The 7,055-nt window shown below is 48.0% G+C and overlaps 1 long non-coding RNA gene across 1 annotated transcript; it reads left to right on the plus strand.

Moving 5' to 3' along the window:
- Positions 1-475: 475 nt before the first annotated feature.
- On the plus strand, positions 476-6,462 carry LOC111820367 (uncharacterized). The gene is made up of 3 exons (XR_002823908.1): positions 476-1,113; positions 2,926-3,031; positions 5,619-6,462. It is a non-coding gene; the product is annotated as an uncharacterized LOC111820367 (long non-coding RNA).
- The last annotated feature ends 593 nt before the right edge of the window (positions 6,463-7,055 follow it).

A 7,055-nucleotide genomic window follows, 5' to 3' on the forward strand; every position in this document is an offset into this window, starting at 1 on the left:
AGGGAAATCCCCAAACAGAAGTGCCCAGCTGGTTTCCCCATCACTTTGGGTAACTTTCCATTGCCACCTCCACCCCACCCCACCTCCCCCCAGGTGTCTTCTAAAGAATGTATTGCTCACTTAGTGACCTCTTGGCATGGGATCATAAGAAGTAATGAGCTCAGTTCCTGAGCTTGAGAAACTACAGTCTACACGAGAAAACAAAACGTACACTCATGCAACAAGTAGGGAGGACCCAAGAGAGTACACAATGACCAAGGGTCAAACTGTAATATAAGAGGCTCAGAGAAGGAGGAAGCAAAGATAAGGCAGCTACTCACCTCATATATGCAAATCATTGACGTGTAGGAGGCACCTCTTAGTAGTCCCTGGGTGGCAGAAACAGTTAAGCGCTTGGCTAGTAACCAAAAGATTGCCAGTTCAAACTCACCCGGGAGAAAGACCTGGTAATCTGCTTCCATAAAGATTACAGCCAAGAAAACCCTTTGGGGAGGTTTTGCTCTGTCACATGGGGTCACTATGAGTCAAAAACAACTTGAGAGCACCTAACAACAAGAGAAGACAGGAGGCAAGGAGAGCTGGACCAGTGGGAAGAGGCTTCGTGGAGGAGGGACATCTAATGAACAGTGGCTTGGAAATTAGTGAGTAGGTGAGAGGTTGGAGGGCGTGGTTTAGGGAGCAGAGGACAGAACGTTAGAGTACAGGGTGGGGACAGGCAGAGAGAGAAGCTAGAGTAAAATAAACCACCATTGGTTGAATGCCTACTATATGCTACCCACAGTGCCTAGAAATAACTTTCCAACTGTTATTTCATGTTTATTCTCCCAACAAGAATGATACTATATTTATTTCTATTCTACAGATGGGGAAACTAAGGGGCTTAAATAAACTTAGACTCGACTCGATGGCCAATGAGAGGTCTCTGATAGTGGCCGAACTGGGGAGTAGCTTGCGAGTAATGATAATGGAGTAAGATTGGCCTGGTGGTGGTGTCCAGGGTGCTGGAGAACATTGCCCATCTACTTCCTGAGGAGTCAAGAGAGGACGTGAACCATGGCGACCTTAGGACACTGAATGATGATCTCTGACCTAGGGAGTCAGCTCGTGACTCAGGTACACTAATTTTATCCCCAAGGGCCTTTTCCTGCACCTGGGGTCAGCCCTGTCCCCACTCACTCTCCTTCTCCTGGTGCTCAGGCTCTTGCTTGTCAGTAGGCAGCCTCCTCTCTGGCTCCTACCCAAGGGTTGATTGGATGCTATAACTAATTATCACCAACTGTTAGGAGGCCAGCGAGATGTTATCATCACAATCACCATAACTTTGGCTATGACTAATCCAGTAGTGTCAGAGATTCAGAAAGCATTGATAATTACTACAGTTATTTTTTCCAGCCTTTGTGTTTTTCCTGCTTTCGAGGTTCCAGGTGTGAGATGGAGGGTAGAAAGAAGGCCATACCTTTCCTAGCACTGAGAGCAGGCACCATTTGGTTCAGCCTCACACCCAGCCTTGTGGTGGGTGAGGTGGGGCTGTGAAGGTCCTATCTGACTGTCCAAGCAGCATCTTGATGGAGGGCTGAACATCACTGAGTAATCTGGGGACTGGAGTGAGTCAGGCCCGATGGGGGAATCGGAAGCACTCTAACAGATCACAACTGCCAGCGCGTGCAGCCGGGGAATCCCTCAAGGGAACCTTGGACTCACGCTGACCAAAGAGGGCCTGAAGGAAAATCCTGTCTTGCTACACGACTCCTGATTCATGGTTTTCCCTCTTGGGGTTTGGCTCACGTGCTGCCCCAGAGCAGCCACCACCAGCTGCCTTACGTTAAACTGTCACCCCCAAAATTCCTCGGATAGCAAACCCGCCTGGGATGGACAGGCTCGAGGGTCAGGAACTATAACGTCGTCTGCAGAAGGCCTCGACCAGCTGAGCGACCTAGCTGACCCTCAGTGTCCTGTGTGGGTATCCCACTAGCACATTCACAGACGCAAACACAAGTCCCCCCAACTCTGCAGTGGATCCTGAAAGCCCTTCCGTCCACCATTGTTAAAATGTAAACCATTCCTGATGAGGGACAAAAAAGGGGGAAGAAAACTAACATTTATTTGGGTGCTTTCTATGTATGTGCTAGTCCCTGGATGGTACAAATGGTTTACTCGCGATTGCTAATCGAAAGGTTGGTGGTTGGAACCCATCCAGTGGCACCGTGGAAGAAAGGCCTGGTATTCTGCTTCTGTAAAGATTACAGCCAAGAAAACCTGATGGACCTCAGTTCTACTCTGTAACTTATGGGGTCACCATGAGTTGAAATCAACTCAACAGCAACAAGTTTGTTTTTTTTGGTTTCTACATGCCAGGTGCCATGTGGGACACCTCAAGTACTTCATTTCAGTTAATCTTCACACAACCCTATGAAATGTATTATTATGACTCTTTGATTCAAGAGGAAACTGATGCTCAGCAGTTTCACAGTTTGCCCAAGGCCACTCAGCAGAAGCTGGCAGAGCTGGAATTAGAACCTAAAGTTCTCTGATTCCACAGCCTACCATTTTCCTAATCTGCTAATTGGCTCCCCCATAGCTCTGTCGAGAAGCAACAGAGTGTGGTCACTGCAGCTGCACTGCCTGGGTTCAAATCCTGGTTCCGACAGTTAACTAGCTGTGTGAGCTTGCCTGGGCACATAACCTCTCTGACCCTTGGTTTCCCCAACTGGAAGACAGGCTAATAATCAATCCCAAAACCAAACCCATTGCCGTCTAGTTGATTCCAACTCATAGCAACTCTATAGGACAGAGTAGAACTGCCCCATAGGGTTTCCAAGGAGCAGCTGGTGAATTCAAACTGCCACTCTTTTGGTTACCCAGTTTTTCCAGGGCAGCCCTGTCTGAGAGCATATGTCACTGCTAACTAAATATTGTCTTTAACAGGGCCCCTGAGGCCATGCCCAGGTCAGGATTGGGGAAGGAGAAGATGATCTAAGGACATCAGACCTGCCCCCAGGCTCAAGAACACCCAGCAGCGTGCCCTCAGGAGGTGAGTGGGAGGTTGGTTTGCTTGTATTATTCCCGGGGTGGATTTTTTATGCTGTTCCCCAGGCTTCCTCAGAAGCCTAGAACAAAGAGAAGGCATCTTGAACTTACAGCCTTCAGAAGCCACAGATATGACTAGGATGATGACGCAATTCCAAAGAACTGGGCATGATCCTGTGCTGACTGGTGCTGTTCATCTTTCATATTGGGAGAGGCACATGAGATGATAAATCCTACCAGCCCAGGAAAGCCCAACACAGCACCGCTCTCGTGCTCCAATATCCACAGACACACGGAAGAGGAATACTCCACCCACCCTAGACACCCTAACTGGGGTAAACCAAAAAAACCAAACCCACTGCCGTTGAGTTGATTCCAACTGGTGGATTCAAACTGTCGACATTTTAGTTAGCAGCCGAGCTCTTAGCCACTCTGCTACCAGGGCTCCTGTCTGGGATAGTATCAGTTAAAAATATAAGAGTTTTCCTGTGAGGGAGAGAGATTATAGTCATAATCCAGTTTTAAAAACATCCAGTTGGTCAGTTCCCATTAAGAAAGCAGAGCTTTTTCAGGGGAAGGAGAAGGTACCATTTGGTAAGGGTGAAGCTCTTGAAAAGGATGCCACACTGAGCCTTTGGAAGCCAGAGAGCTGGGGAGAAGATATGAGAGGCCTGGCATGGGGCACAGGAAGAGAGGGGCTGGGCATGGTAAGAAGAAAACCAAAGCTAGACCAGCCCAGGAGGAAGTGAAAGAGGCCACTCCGGCGCTCCAATTGGAATCTGACTATTATAGGTGACGGGTAATGTTGATCTTTCATATTAGAATTAGCAGACGGGATGGTATATCTGACCCATCCTGGGAAACCCCCCTGCCCACAAATATCTCACAAGCATCATACAAGAGGGAACAACTTAGAAAGAAGGGATAAACAAAGATATCAATTTCCATCTACCAAGCCATCCTAAACTTCCTGACTCCATGCTAAGAGAAACCCACATGGAATCGTGGGTCTTGCCTTCAATCCTCCTGTGTGCCTGAAGGGGATTGTGAAGATGATGAAACCCTAGCTCCTTTCCAGCACCTCCAACTGCTTCTGCTCAAGTGATGTGGCTCTGTCAGAGGGGGAGGGGAATGTTGGGGCCAAGGGGATGAGGTGTCAGAGGCAGGAGATGGGCTTGTAAAGCCCCAGACACCTGCCAGGGCCCTAAACTTGCGTCAGAGTCTGTCTCCCTCGAAAGGAAAGAAAGCAAGGGTGCCACAACCAAATCACAGTAGCCGGAGTGGAAAATCTCAATCTGACACAGGCCGTTGGTGCTGGGGAAAATTCTGCCGATGAACCATATTGAGACTCAACGATATTTATCTTATATGGTTACCAGGCTTGGGTTTTTGGTTTTTTTCCTCTTTTTCTATTCGGGAGGCGGGGGCATTTTCCTTTCACTGCAGTGGAGGTGGCAGCTAAAGCATGTCCCTGGGCAGGCAACAACCCACGAGAGCGGCTGACTCTCAGCAGTGACAGGACACCACGGACTCAGGTTTCTTCTGGGATCCTGAGAAGATGGCACCATGGGAGAACTGCAACCCTCCTGGCATTTTTTAACATTTTAAAAATCACTGAAGCCACACTCCGCATTTTGGCATGGTGATATGGGTAAAGAAAAGAACCGCTGATCAAGAGGTCAAAGTACTAGTGCCTACACGGCCACTTTCAAGGCTCTGGACTTCAGTGTCCTCGTCTGTAAAGAGAGACGGTTGGCATGGAAATAAACTGGAAAATAGATTCCAAAATTCCTTTCAGCTCTCATAGTTCTAAGCACTCGACTTGGAGTCAGATCTGAATTCTGATACATTCTGATTATATGACCTTGGGCAAGTCAAATAACCTCTCTAAGCCTCGGTTTCCTCATCTGTAAAACTGGACTAAGCAGCCTACTCCTTATTGATATAATACATGGGAGGGCACTTTGTCATCCTTGAGCTACCAGTCACGTGGAGAGCATACATATTATTCCCACATATCAGGGCAAATGATAATGGAAGGTTTTGATTATCTGGACCCTCCTGGTGCTCCACGACACTAGCCAACAGGCTTATGATAAAGCAGGAGAGGGCTTTTTGGGACTTAAGGAAATAGTTTTTGAACACCAGGATAATTAAACATTATGAAATCTTTTCTGAAAGACTTCAGGAAAGGAATAAGCAAGAATTAGTGCCAGAACGTTTAATCATTTCCTTGCTTGAAGACATGGACCTGGACCAGAGGACCCCTTGAACCCTTCTAGTGAAAAAATGCTTTAAGTCTCCCTTCTAAGGGTGGAAGGAGCCCTGTGGTACAGTGGTTAAGCGCTCAACTGCTAACCAAAAGGTCAGAAGTTCCAACCTACCAGCCACTCCATGGGAGAAAGATGTGACAATCTGCTTCTGTAAAAATTACAGCCTTGGAAACCCTTTGGGGCTGTTCTACTCTGTCCTATGGGGTGGCTATGAGTCGGAAGTGACTCGATGGCTTTTTGTAAGGGGGCGTGCTGGGAAAATAATCTACATGGGTAAGAGCCCTTTGGATTTAAACTGGACTATTTTCAACCTCCAAGGCTTGCTGGACTCTGGGATGGCTGCCTAGAAGATGCTGGTTAGAAGGTATGAAAGCATGGCAATATTTTCTGGAACAATGTATTGGGAAGATGGGTGGAGGAGCGGGGAGTGGATGAGGTTAAGAAGGAATGAAGAGGAGTAGATTAGTAGTTTCCAAAAGGGGAAGTTCAGTGAGTAGGTATGGCTACTCTTAAAAGAAGCTGTGGGTTTTATAGTTTGTGGGTTTTATTAAAGGTCTAAGTTTTGAGGTCAAATCTGGATTCATATTTCTGCCTCCACCACTTACTGTGTAACTCACGTGACTTGCTTGAGCCTCGTTTTACTCTTCTGTCAAATGAGGTTAATAATAAACTCTTGAGGTTGTTGTAAAACTTAAAATGAAATCATATAAAGAGCCTGCACAGAGTAAGAAATCAAAGGATGACAATGGAAAACCAACCAAATCAGGTGGTAGCTGGCCGTGGGCATCAGCAGGGGTCCATGGGCTCAGGGCCTTGGGTAGGATGTGTCAAGTCTATGTCACATAGTAGACACACAATATAGGGCTTCAGATGGCTGGCATTAGTCATAGGAGAGCTGCAAAGAGTCACACACAAGCACACCCTCACACTCACACTCACAACAGATAAGATTGCTTAAGTTTGCCTCAGTCCCAGGGATGAATAACAGGTCTGCAGACCAGTGTGTTTCCCCAGCCATGTCGCCAGGAAGGATGGCCCACAGGATCCCAGAGAGCCCTGAGCAGAGGGGGATTTTAGAAGGAAGCTTACTGAAAAGCATAGGTTCCCATGGCTGTGAAGGATGCTGGAAGAAAGGAAAGTAACACTGGCGTGGCAGCCCAACACAGCGAGGTGGAGATGACAGTGCAGCCCAGGGAAAGGCTGTGTGGTCTCATGGTCTACGCCATGGCTGGGTAGGGGAAACTCCAGGGGCCTATTCCTGTCTCGGACTCTGGGAAAAGCCACCAGGGCCTCCCTCCCTGAGTCAAGGACAAGACCACAAAAGGGGCTAACTCTTTCACGTCTTTAGCTATTCTGTGGCCTTAAAGGATTTAACCTATTGGCAAGCCTCTTTGATCCTGTACAAGGGAGGAGAAAGAAACGAATGCTCTCCCCATTTCACAGAGAGGGAAACTGAGGCTCACTCAAGTTGGGAAATACAGAGGTGGGGGCAGGGTGAAGAGCTCAGTATCCCTCACCCCATTCCCACAGATCCAACTCTTGGCTACAGTGGGCCCTGCAGCCTCGTACTGCTCCTGCGCTACTACCACTACAGCCTGCAGGAGTAAGCTCTGGCTCGCTCCGTGTGGCTTGTGGCAGCCCAGCCTCAACTCCTCCCTACGGTTTACTCTAAAGTCCTCTGACTTTACATGAAACGAAACAGAAGCTCTGGCTGTAGTCATCGCGTCCAGAAGCTCCGTTGTCCTGCTCCCCAGC

The sequence above is a fragment of the Trichechus manatus genome, unplaced genomic scaffold, assembly GCF_000243295.1.
Source record: "Trichechus manatus latirostris isolate Lorelei unplaced genomic scaffold, TriManLat1.0 scaffold00035, whole genome shotgun sequence".
NCBI lineage: Eukaryota > Metazoa > Chordata > Mammalia > Sirenia > Trichechidae > Trichechus > Trichechus manatus.